This window comes from Gastrolobium bilobum, unplaced genomic scaffold, assembly GCF_033153095.1.
Source record: "Gastrolobium bilobum isolate Gb01-03AN ecotype WA unplaced genomic scaffold, APGP_CSIRO_Gbil_v1 utg22365, whole genome shotgun sequence".
In the NCBI taxonomy this organism is placed as follows: domain Eukaryota; kingdom Viridiplantae; phylum Streptophyta; class Magnoliopsida; order Fabales; family Fabaceae; genus Gastrolobium; species Gastrolobium bilobum.
Genome location: NW_026896656.1, coordinates 131,590 through 145,661, shown reverse-complemented (window position 1 = coordinate 145,661; position 14,072 = coordinate 131,590). Strand labels below are relative to the sequence as shown.

The window sequence follows — 14,072 nt, the reverse complement described above, 5'->3', positions numbered from 1 at the left end:
CTTAAGCCTCCTCTTCAACAACTTGATAATCTTGATTTTTTTCAGATAAGATCTTCAAGTCTTCTAGTTTTGATCTCCATCTATCCAATCTTCATATTTGCTTCCATTTATCTTCAAATCCCTTCAAAATAGCAAATATATATTATTTAATTCATAATTCATAAAGTTCATGATTTTGTGTCAATAAACCCTAGATTTCACTTATTTAACTTGATAATTCATGTAATTTTAGTCTATAAAATAAGATAAACTAAAGGTTTATCAAACAATTCCCAGATTTGAACATTGTTGTCCTCAGCAATTAACTAGAATAAAACTAAGGGAAAGGAGACGGTTGATCATGCTCAATGAATTATCAACAGGAAACTGATTAACAATGAGATATATCAGAGTATTCAGACTTATATATAAAAAAAATCAATGACACATCAAATTCAAGCAACATTCATAATTAACTAGTCATAAATTCATAACATGAGTTATCAAAATATAGAGTAGTATAATTCAAATCCACACACCCTCTCACTGAGATTTTTATTTATTCACTCACACTCAAGTGTCTGAGGGTATGTGTTGCACTCATGCTTCACGGAATTGACACTACCAAATGCTTGTTTATATTCTCACTTAAAACAGTCTAATAGGTATACAAAGTCAATCAAGAGGTCTTTATTAAGGTTGTAATGTGGCTTAGGTAAAAGGGAAAGAATTATCTGGTTAAGTGGCTTACTGATCAAAAATCAAATTCGAATAGGAACTAGCATAACTGTTCAACACATAACAAACGTGAATTTCTTATTTTGCTTTCTCCTCTTTTCTTCTTTCACTTATTCATATAACATGAGTTCTTTCTTTTCTGTTCCTTTTTCCTTTTTCTTTCTCTTTTTCTTTTCTGTACATATACACATTTCAACCTTTTTCTTTTCATTTTCTTTTCCACCACTTTTTGGCTTTTTCCTCTTTTCACCTTTTCTTTCATACACTAGAGTTTGATTTTTCTTTTTGTTTCAATCATACCTAGTTCCTCATTTAAAGTTGAAATTCAATTAGTTCAGGTGAGGATGTGTATGGAGTGGCTATTCGTAATATACTGTCAATGAAGAAACAGGCCTAGGCTCAAAGGGGCTTAATCTAAGAATAAACATTCAGGGTGGCTATTTGGCTATCTAGCTTTTAGAAAGAACTGCCTCTATAATTCAACAAATGTATACCACAGACCATCTCAAGGAGAAACAGAACAAGTTCTAGAGTGATTCAAACAGTAAAATCACACCACAAAAAATAATTTCTGTTTAGGCTCAATAGCTCACGGCTAAGGGTGTGAGACTTATTTTTCCACACTTTATTTGATCACTTTAGTTATTCTTCTCTTATTCCAGTGAACTATGATGCATGCTTGACTGGCGCTCATTTATGTGTGAAAATAAAGTTTACATCATCATACTCCTATTCTCATAAATAAACAATCTCCTGTGAATTACTCATTTATGCATTTATATCAAGCATAATGGAAATGTTTTTAAAAATTCACCAATTATTTAATGATTGAGGATGGGTAGAGAATTAAAACTAAATTGAAAGTTTTAAAATTTAAAGTAAACTAATATGATTAAAAATCTAATTTAAACTAATACAAAATCAAAATAAAATAATATGAAATAATATTGAGAAATCTTTCCTGAATCATTGCATTTGCATATTGGATAATTTCTGTGTAATCACGAGTTCCTTCCTTCCGATCATGTGAAGTTTGTTGTCTGATGTATTGTGTGGTACCCATTCCTATATTTAAATATTGTTGTCCTCAGCAAATAATTTAAATCTAAAAATAATCCTTAGTGAGAAATCAAAAAAAATAGTCGTGCTCTGAAACATATCACAGATAATGAAACTACAGGTCAGAATACCAACATATCCAAAAAACAATGTTAGAATCAGTCTCAATATACACCACATATCATCATGAAAACTAAATCAAAATAAAATAATAATAATAATAATAATAATAAAGAAAGAAAGAGAAAAAAAATCTAAACACTGAGATAATGGTCAATCCTCATCAATGTCAGTAGTGGGTGCAATATCATTTCTATCAGCATCCTGTGGTTTCTACTCTTATGTTTACCTGTAAATTCCATCTCAAGAATATAATCATCAGTCTCAGTGCCTAAATTTTTGTATTTTTATTTGACTAACAATAAAAATAAATAAAATAACTAAAAGTAACATAATGAAAACTATAAATTGTTGGGTTGCCTCCCATAAGTGCTTGTTTTACGTCACGAGCCTGGCGTACTTGACTTGCGATCATGGTGTCTCAAAGCATGGACTTAGTGATGACCAAGCCCCTTCATTAAAAATTTGTGTCCCTCCATAATGTTCTTGTGCATATAGATGAGATACGGTATCCTCAAGAACTCTAAATTTAGCTTTTGTGTGTATTCCCTTGCTCCTGGGCTTCTCTATTTTAACCTTTGGCTTACCTTTTTGAGAAGACTCATCATTATGCTCTTCCTTATCTTTCTTTTCTCCAAGATGGTAGACTTGATCTTCTGGTTGAGCTATTGATGGGGAAATTTCTTTGTCAAAGAACTTGAATATGGCCTGCTGTCCATCTACCCTCAAGATCAATTTGCCCTTAGGTACATCAATCAATGCTCCTGAGGTTGCCAAGAAGGGTCTTCCAAAGATCATAGGAATATTAGCATTTTCCTCTATATCAAGGATGACAAAATCAACATGAATGATGAATTTGTCAACCTTTACAAGTATGTCCTCAATGATGCCATAAGCTTGCTTTGTAGAGCGGTCAGCCAGTTGCACTATTGTCTTGGTTGGCTTTACTTCAGTGATCCCCAATTTCTTCATCATAGATAATGGACATCACGTTGATGCTGGCACCGAGATCACATAGAACATTATCCACTTTTACGTTGCCTATGTTGCATGGAATGCTGAAGCTTCCTGGATCTTCAAGCTTTGGAGGCAACTTTTTCTGGATAATGGCTCTACATTCCTCTGTCAGAGTCACCGTCTCACATTCCTGCAGCTTACACTTTCTTGATAAAAGAACTTTCATGAACTTAGCATAATTTGGCATGTTTTCCAAGGCTTCAGCAAATGGGATATTAATCTGCAACTTCTTGAAAATATCAAGGAACCTGGAGTACTGTTGCTTTTGAATTTCTTGTGTGAGCCTTTGTGGATATGAAATTCTTGCATAAGGTGAGAGCTCCAATGGCTTTTCTTGCTTTTCTTGAGCTTTCTTTTTCTCCCACTTGAATTGTTTCCTTTCAACTTTTTCAGGAGTGCCATTTTCAAATTCAATTGTACCATTTGCTTTTTCTTTCTTATTGTAACACCCTGTATATATCCAGTTTGTTATCATATCATCGTATTAAGCCACGCTTAATTTAAAAATGCGGAATAACATTAGCCAAGTTGAATTACTTACTTTATTTCATAAAACATCGCCTGTATGTAAATTGCAAATGACAGCTAACTGAAATACCTCATAACATAAATTTGAGTATCTAATCACGGATCTACAACACGTAGTCCGGACAATATCCTGATACATTATTAATTACAACTAGAAATAACTAAACATAAAGTCAAGTCAATGTGGCATGGACAATCCCCATGCTCACCAAATAAGGCAACAAAGCCCCATAGCCGTCTCAACAATAATATCATGAAGCTAAAAGAATAAAAGGCAACAGTCAATATCCAGCATCCAACATAAGCAGCATAACAACATATAATCAGCTAAGCTCCGGCCTCCTGCCGCTAGAGGTCTCAACCCCCGCATTACCTGAACCTGAAATATGTGCGCCAAACGTGGGGTGAGATCTCTAAAAAGAAATCTCAGTAAGACAAGGGATCCTCAAGGATCTTCCACCCCAAGCTCACTTACACGTGCAATATAAGTTCAAAAGCATTTGACAGTATAAGTTCCAAAACTATGCAGTGCAACAGATATTCATGCCATGTGTGTTATCACTATTCTACTGGCCAGAGAAATGCAAGACGTACGTCTACAACCCCATAATAAGTACAAGGAACACCGCTTACACCTCACCCACAGCATCACCATCTTGTATGTCTCCATATACTCAGGCTTACCGTATAGGTGGAACACCACATGCATATCATACAGGCACTCGCATATAACAGCTCAATCGCATTTATCAAAACAATACATGAAAACAACATCATGCATATAAACCATCCCCCCATGGGACATGGTGGAACCAACAATGGCTAAACCGAAGACACGAAAGCTTACCTTGCAAGCTAACAATCCAAGCCAAGAGTCCACACAAGCTCAAGGTCCACACACAACATAATCACAATCTGTTTTGGACCAGCAATCATATCAATAACTATAGCTCACAAGCATATACATAAAGACAACGTTTTTCCTTTACGTTCTATGTCTTAAGGCTTCTCACAAAGCCACAACCCTTAATCCCTTGATTCTGACTTAACTAATTATTACAGAGGTTCAACATAACCCATCATGGGTCCACAAACCCATAAATATCAATCTGTATGAACAGAACAACTTCTGTTCTTTGAAAACCCAGAATATCCGGATATTCGTCGGGGACATATCCGGATATCAATATCCGAATATTCAGATCCCCATATCCGGATATCAATATCCGAATATCATATCCGGATATCAATATTCGAATATCCATATCCGGATATTTCGTGACAGAATGCAGTTCTGCATTTCGCGAGATATCCTTCCCAAGGTGGTTCATTTCATGCATACAGAAGCTCAAACATGTGATTTACGGTGTGTTTAGCATTACCCAACCTTAAGTTATCAACTTTAGTTCATTAGATGCATCAATGTTCCATTTTTAACAAAGAAACTCAAGCACAAGGGTGATGATCATACCACAAGCTCAAAACAGAGCAAGAAGGTGCTCTTGAAGCTCTCTAGCAGCTCCCAAAGGTTCTGACTTTGCAAAGAACGAAAATGACAACAAAGTAAGGTCTTTTCTTCACAAAGAAAGCTTCTTGAAGCTCAAAATGCCAACACCAAGGCTCCCACAACCCAAACCAAATAAGTCAACCCACAAAACACTCCCTAACAGCACCCTCTACTCAGCAAGAGCTGGACCTCATCCTCCCAAAGCACTCACTCAAGTGTTTACAATGTAGAAGAGGAAGAAATCAAGTAAAAAGATGACAACTTGGTAGTTTTTCAAAGGAAGGAGAGCATGAATTGAGAGGAGGCTGATCACAGCTCCAAAACCCACGTAGAACTCAAATTATGGCCTAGGGTTGAGTGCCAAAAGTTTTATATATAGTCACTTAGGAATTAAACACACAGTATTATCGTTAATTGCTGCGCTTAGCATTTTAATCCCAAATTTAGGATTCTGAACCTACTCAATTTTACAAGATTAATCATATTTTTATTTTATTTTTCGCAGCACCTTTCCGGTACGCGCTTTTCCATAGCCAGTATCAGTTCTGGCACCAGTTCTCATTATTTTAACTTGAAACTTGAAGTCACAGTCCTATATATTTTTCTAGTGACATATACACACTTTTTATAATTTTTCGGGATACTTCATCAGTACGCATTTATACCGAGTAACAGAACCGATATCTGCATTTTTCGTCCGAAAAGCGACTTTCAACATTATTACTCTCTTACTATAATTATCTAAGCCTCATAATAATTATTAGGGTCAATTATGGAATTATTTTCTAATTTTACATAATTTATTAATTAACTTCCTTAATTAACGGTGTGGATTCTTACATTCACTCCACCTTTTTAAGGATTTTGTCCTCAAAATCAGAAACATACATGTCTCGGAAGTCAGGATACTGCCGGAGAAGCTCGTCCTCTCGCTCCCAGGTACACTCCTCAGGAGTTAACCCAGTCCACTGCACTTTGACCATCGGAATGATCTTGCTCCTCAGCTGCTTCTCGCCTCGATCGAGAATCTTGAGTGGTCGACGGGAGTCTTTAGGTTCTCCTGAACCTCCACGTCATCCGGTTGCACCACGTGTGAAGGATCCGCTACATATTTCCGAAGCTGAGACACGTGAAACCCGTCGTGGATGTTGGCCAAGTTCGGAGGCAAGGCAAGCCGATAGGCAACAGGTCCTACTCTACCAAGTATTTGGTATGGCCCAATGAACCGCGGGCTCATCTTCCTCACTCTAAGTGCTCGACCAACACCGGTGACAGGTGAAAGTCTCACAAACACGTCCTCACCCTCACTGAATTCCAGTGGACGATGCCTCACATCGTAGTAACTATTCTGGCGATTCTGCGCCTGCTTCAGCTTTTCCTTGATCAACTGGATCTGTAGGGTGGTATCTTGGACAAAATCTAAGTCAAACAGCTCCTTGTCTCCAACCTCAGACCAGCAGGTAGGAGTCTGACACCTCCTACCATACAACACCTCGTAGGGTGCCATGCCTAGGCTAGCATGGAAACTGTTGTTGTACGAAAATTCAACCAATGGTAGGTACTTATCCCATGCTGAACCCTGCTCCAAAGTGAAAGCCCTCAACATGTCCTCCAATGTCTGGATGGTCCGCTCAGTCTGTCCGTCAGTCTGAGGGTGATAGGTTGTACTCAGTCTCAACTGCGTACCAAAACCTCCTGCAGTGCCTCCCAGAACCGAGATGTGAACTTCGGGTCCCTATCACTAATGATACTCTCGGGCACCCCGTGAAGTCTCACAATCTCACGAACATATAGTCTGGCCAACTGCTCAGTAGTGAAGCTCACCTTCACCGGAAGAAAGTGGGCAGACTTAGTCAATCTGTCCACAATGACCATGATAGAGTCATAACCAGCCTGAGTCTTCGGCAATCCCACCACGAAGTCCATGGAAATGCTATCCCATTTCCATTCCGGAATCTCAAGAGGTTGAAGCTTACCAGACGGTTTCTGGTGTTCTATCTTCACCTTCTGGAAAACTAAGCACTTGGACACAAAAACATCAATGTCCTTCTTCATGTCCGGCCACCAATAGTTCCTTTTCAAGTCCTGATACATCTTTGTAGTACCAGGGTGGACAGTAAACTGACCCTTATGAGCCTCTGTCAAAGGACCTCGAGGAACCAAAATCCTCTTCTGAAAGATCAACAATCTATCCTCATTCCAAGACACTCTGTCCTGGTTCTTCACATAATCTAGGCACTCTCTCTGCACTTGCGCCTCTTTGATCTTTTCCATGAGCTCGTTCTCAACTTGCACGATTTCCATTTCGAGAAGTGCACTCCCAAACAAGGAAGTCACTGTCAGATCTCGAAACTGCTCAATGATGTCATAGTCACCCATGGTCAAACTGGATAGACTCACGAATTTTTGACTCAAAGCATTAGCTACCATATTGGCCTTGCCAGGATGGTACTTCAACTCAAAGTCGTAGTCCTTCAGATACTCCATCCATCTTCTCTGTCTCATGTTCAACTCTTTCTGATCAAACAAGTACTTCAAGCTCTTGTGATCACTGAACACAGCAAACTTCATGCCATAAAGATGATGCCTCCAAATCTTGAAAGCAAACACAATAGCAGCCAACTCCAAATCATGAGTCGGGTAGTTCTCCTCATGAGGCTTCAACTGCCTCGAAGCATAGGCAATCACTTTGCCCAACTGCATCAACACACATCTGAGCCCCTTTCCGGAGACGTCAGTGTAAAGCTCAACTTCCTCAGCTGGATCAGGAAGGACCAACACAGGTGCGGTAGTCAGTCTTTCCTTTAACTCTTGAAAACATTCCTCACACTCGTGAGTCCACACAAATGGAGTCTCCTTCCGGGTAAGGCGAGTCATTGGCAGAACCAACATGGAGAATCCTTGGATGAACCTCCGGTAGTAACCTGCCAAACCCAGAAAACTCCTCACTTCAGTTACCGTCTAGGGCCTCTCCTAATCAAGAATGACCTCAATCTTGTTCGGATCCACTACACCTCCTTATGCAGAAATGACATGCCCAAGAAACTTCACAGACTTGAGCCAGAACTCACATTTCGATGGCTTAGCATAAAGCTTTTTCTCCTTCAGCACTTGCAACACAATCTTCAAGTGCTCAGCATGCTCATCCTCCGTCTTGAAGTAAATCAATATGTCGTCAATGAAGATGATCACAAACTGATCCAGGTACGGCTGGAAAAACCTGTTCATGTAATCCATGAAAACTGCGGGTGCATTTGTGAGTCCAAAAGGAATCACAAAATACTCATAGTGACCGTATCTCGAACGAAACGCGGTCATCGAGACATCCTCCGGCTTCACCCGAATCCGAGGGTATCCGGATCGGAGATCAATCTTCAAGTACACACAAGCGCCCTTCAGTTGATCCAACAGATCGTCTATACGCGGTAGGGGATACTTGTTCTTGATTGTCACCTTGTTCAGCTGCTTGTAATCGGTGCACAGTCGCATAGTCCCATCTTTCTTCTTCACGAAGATGATCGGTGCTCCCCATGGAGACATACTCGGTCGAATGAAGCCTTTCCCTAAAAGGTCCTCAATGTGTTTCTTCAGCTCCGCCAACTCTGGTGGCGACATCCGATATGAAGCCAATGAAACGGGCCCCACACCAGGCAATAAGTCAATAGAGAACTCTATCTCCTCTGCGGCGAAAACTCAGGAATGTCCTTAGGAAATACCTCGAGGAATTCCCTCACCACAGGAATGCCGGTGATATCCTATTTGACCCACTCACCAAACCTCCCAACATGACATAGCCGAAAGCCCCTGCTCTCAAGGCTCTCGTAGCCTGCAGTAATGAAATAAAAGGCGAGGAACTGGTTGTGGCATCACCCGAAGACATCACCACTCGCTTGGCGCAGCAATCAATCAATGCATAATTTCTGGACAACCAATCCATGCCCAGAATAATCTCCAAATTTGCCATCGGCAACCCTATCAGATCTACCGAGAACTCACGACAATCCCACTGAAACGCTACATCGCGATGAACAGTGGTAGAATCACACATTTCTCCAGTGGCGGTGGTCACCCGTAACGGTGGAGAAAGCACAGACATGGGCAGCTCAAGCCCCACAGCAATCGGGGTAGCAATAAAGGAATGCGTAGCCCCGGAGTCAAACAATACATCAACAGAAGATCCACCAATAGAAACAGTACCTCTGACAAGGTTCGGAGCTCGGTCCGACTGCTGCCGATCCAAAGTGTAAACTCGCCCCGTGGCAGGTGGCACAACAGGTACCGCTGAAGGTGGAAGGGGAGCCATTTGTAATGGAACTGCTCGAACTGCTGCAGCTCTCACCGTCGACGACGACGGACAATCTCTGGAGCAGTGGCCCTCCTTGCCACACTGGAAGCATATCAACTGGCCTGAAGAACACGGCCCAAAATGAGTCTTCCTACACCCCGAGCATCTGGGAGCGGGAGATCTCGCTGTACTCCCCTGAGCAGAAGTCCTCTTAAACTGATTTGGCGCTTGCCGAGCCGCCATCTGATTTCCCTTGCCTTTGCTCCCAAACTTACTGTCCCTCCAAGAAGTGGAACTACTAGTTCCCTTCGTCTCAGCAATCTTGGCCCTTTTGGCCTTACTCGAGTTGCAGAAGTCCTCGATGTCCCGACACTGCTGCACCAGTGTCTCAAAGTCTCTCGAAGCAGAACCGGTGAGGTAATTAGCAACATCCTCATTAAGTCCCCTGCGGAACTTAGCAACCAAGAAGAACGGAGTAGGCCTCTCCATTCGAAAGTGAGCGAACTTAACCAGCTCATTGAACTTGGACAGGTACTCGTCAACAGACAACGAGCACTGCACCAACCTGTCGAATTCCCCTTGCTTCCTCTCCTGAGCATCATAAGGGAAATACCGACCCAGAAAGCAATCCTCGAAGAATGGCCATGTCATAACATGACCCTACATCTCAAAAGCATGCGAGGTGTTCATCCACCACTCATGGGCATCGCCCTCCAGCATATAGGTAGCAAACATCAGTTTCTGCGGATCTGTACACTGCATGACCCGGAAGATCTTATCCAGCGCCTGTAGCCATCTAGCCACAACAATAGGATCGTAAGATCCATCAAAGGTAGGTGGCTTATGCTTGCGAAAAGCATTAAGCCGGCGATCAATCACATCTCTATCTACAGCAAGATCTATGTAGGGTTCCATCACCCCAGTGAGTTGACCAGTGCCCTCAACATGGCTCTGGCTCTCGTCCTGCAGACTAGGTGGAGGCGGCGGTGGTGGCGGCGGTGGAGGTGGTGGCGGTGGGAACTGACCAATAGCAGGACTAGCTCTCATCTCCTCCAACACGACCCTCATCATGGTCATGTTCTCCAAACGATTCGCCTCAAAAGCATCCTCCGTGGCCTTTTGGTTCGCCTCACGAGCGGTGTCCATCATTGCCACGTTGGTCAATCTAGCGGCCTCCTGCATCTCAGCTAATGCAGTCAGGATTGGGTCGGGTTGACCCTCAGCAGTCTCGCGAGTTCTCCTGGGTAATACCATGACTCTGCACAAGTTACACACATTATGAGTTGATCAGGCCCACGCAATGTGATCACATGCATTATCATAATAAAACTCAACAGAGCAAACACACAACCAAGCATCCTAGTTATTGCAATACATACAAGCTTTTCCCAAGAAAGTGCTCTGATACCATAAAATGTAACACGCCGTATATATCTGGTTTGTTATCATATCATCGTATTAAGCCACGCTTAATTTAAAAATGTGGAATATCTTTTTCTTTTCAATTATGACGTCATTATCATTAGCCAAGTTGAATTACTTACTTCATTTCATAAAACATCGCCTGTATGTAAATTGCAAAAGACAGCTAACTGAAATACCCCATAACATAAATATGAGTATCTAAGTCACGGATCTACAACACGTAGTCCAGATAATATCCTGATACATTATTAATTACAACTAGAAATAACTAAACATAAAGTCAAGTCAATGTGGCATGGACAATCCCCATGCTCACCAAATAAGGCAACAAAGCCCCATAGCCGTCTCAACAATAATATCATGAAGCTAAGCTCGGCCTCCTGCCGCTAGTGGTCTCAACCCCCGCATTACCTGAACCTGAAATATGTGCGCCAGACGTGGGGTGAGATCTCTAAAAATCTCAGTAAGACAAGGGGTCCTCAAGGATCTTCCACCCCAAGCTCACTTACACGTGCAATATAAGTTCAAAAGCATTTGACAGTATAAGTTCCAAAACTATGCAGTGCAACAGATATTCATGCCATGTGTGTTATCACTATTCTACTGGCCAGAGAAATGCAGAACATACGTCTACAACCCCACAATAAGTACAAGGAACACCGCATGCACCTCACCTACAGCCTCACCATCTTGTATGTCTCCACATACTCAGGCTTACCGCATAGGTGGAACACCACATGCATATCATACAGGCACTCGCATATAACAGCTCAATCGCATTTATCAAAACAATACATAAAAACAACATCATGCATATAAACCATCCCCCATGGGACATGGTGGAACCAACAATGGCTAAACCGAGGACACGAAAGCTTACCTTGCAAGCAAACAATCCAAGCCAAGGGTCCACACAAGCTCAAAGTCCACACACAGTAGAATCACAATCTGTTTTGGACCAGCAATCATATCAATAACTATAGCTCACAAGCATATACATAAAGACCACGTTTTTCCTTTGCGTTCTATGTCTTAAGGCTTCTCACAAAGCCACAAGCCCTTAATCCCTTGATTCTGACTTAACTAATTATTACAGAGGTTCAACATAACCCATAATGGGTCCACAAACCCATAAATATCAATCTGTATGAATAGAATAGCTTTTATTCTTTGAAAACCCAGAATATTTGGATATTCGTCGGGGGCATATCCGGATATCTCTCTTCCAATATCCGGATATCAATATCCGAATATTCATATCCCCATATCTGGATATCATATCCGGATATCAATATTCGAATATCCATATCCAGATATTTCGCGACAGAATGCAGTTCTGCATTTCACGAGATATCTTTCCCAAGGTGGTTCATTTCATGCATACAGAAGCTCAAACATGCGATTTACGGTGTGTTTAGCATTACCCAACCTTAAGTTATCAACTTTAGTTCATTACATGCATCAAGGTTCCATTTTTAACAAAGAAACTCAAGCACAAGGGTGATGATCATACCACAAGCTCAAAACAGAGCAAGAAGGTTCTCTTGAAGCTCTCTAGCAGCTCCCAAAGGTTCTGACTTTGCAAAGAACAAAAATGACAAAAAAGTAAGGTCCTTTCTTCACAAAGAAAGCTTCTTGAAGCTCAAAATGCCAACACCAAGGCTCCCACAACCCAAACCAAATAAGTCAGCCCACAAAACACTCTCTAACAGCACCCTCTACTCAGCAAGAGCTGGACCTCATCCTCACAAAGCACTCCCTCAAGTGTTTACAATGTAGAAGAGGAAGAAATCTAGTAAAAAAATGACAACTTGGTGGTTTTTTAAAGGAAGGAGAGCATGAACAGAGAGGAGGCTGATCACAGCTCCAAAACCCACGCAGAACTCAGATTATGGCCTAGGGTTGAGTGCCAAAAGTTGTATATATAGTCACTTAGAAATTAAACACACAGTATTATCGTTAATTGCTACGCTTAGCATTTTAATCCCAAACTTAGGATTCTGAACCTACTCAATTTTACAAGATTTATCATATTTTTATTTTGTTTTTCACAGCACCTTTTCGATACGCGCTTTTCCATTGCCAGTATCAGTTCTGGCACCAGTTCTCATTATTTTAACTTGAAACTTGAAGTCACAGTCCTATATATTATTCTAGTGACATATACACACTTTTTATAATTTTTCGGGATACTTCATCGGTACGCATTTATACCGAGTAGCAGAACCGATATCTGCACTTTTCGTCCGAAAAGTGACTTTCAGCATTATTACTCACTTACTATAATTATCTAAGTCTCATAATAATTATTAGGTTCAATTATGGAATTATTTCCTAATTTCACATAATTTATTAATTAACTTCTTTAATTAACGGTGTGGGTTCTTACACTTATCTTCTTCAACAATAGGTTCCTTATCACTCTTCTTTTCTTCAGAATACTTCTATATAGGCTGAATGACTTTCCCACTCATAGTAGTAATTGCATTGCAATGCTCTTTACTTTGATTTGGATTAGTGTTACTTGGAAAAGTGCCTTGAACTCTTTCAGAGATTTGCCTGGATAACTGGCTAATCTGAGTTTTCAGATTTCTTATGGAAGCTTCTTGATTCCAGAATGCTGATCTAGTTTCTGGCATGAAAGCATATGTGTCCTCTCTGAAAGTATTTGCACCTTGTATGTAATCAGAAGTGGTCTTGGATAGCTGCGCAAAAGCTTTCTCCCACTCAGAAGAGTTACTTTGTAGTGAGGGATGTGGTTGTAGTGGAAAGGGAGGGTTGAGCTGATGATTGGACTTGTAATTAAATCTTGGATGCTGATTTTGATTCTTCCACCCTTGATTGTAATCATTCCCATACTGGTTCCTCTCAGGATTACTCTGGTTCTTTTGATCATACCAGAGTCCGTTGACTTCAGTAGTTTCAGGTGCTATCGTTAAATCACATTCTTCTGTAGCATGAGCACTTGCACAAATTCCACAACTAACTGGAGGAGTCTTGACATAAGAGACTTGAAATTTTGTGAACTACTTTGTGAGAGCATCAAGCTGTTGCTGCTATTTCTTGTTAATTTGTAAAATCTGTTCATTTTGTGCCAACAATGCATCATAGCCTTCTAGCTTCATAATCCCCGCTCTCCTCTGTGATACTGGCGCATTATCAAACTCCTGAGAGGGTAGAGATTCTAATAATTCCAAAGCTTCATCTGAGTTTTTGTTTCCAAAGAACCTCTTGATGCAACATTTACCAAAGTTCTTGTGTTAAGAGTCACGCCTTGGAAGAAAATTCTCCCTTTCTCCCAGGCTTCAAAACCATGTTGTGGGCATTTTCTAAGTAGTCCTTTGAATCTTTCCCATGCTTCATATAAAGATTAACTTTCTGTTATCAAAAAAAAAAAAAAGATTAACTTTCTTT

At 40.7% G+C, this 14,072-nt stretch overlaps 1 non-coding gene across 1 annotated transcript; it reads left to right on the top strand.

Annotated features, from left to right (window-relative positions):
• The first annotated feature begins 13,966 nt into the window (after positions 1-13,966).
• Positions 13,967-14,072, top strand: LOC133301314 (small nucleolar RNA R71). Its single transcript, XR_009750169.1, has one exon. It is a non-coding gene; the product is annotated as a small nucleolar RNA R71 (small nucleolar RNA).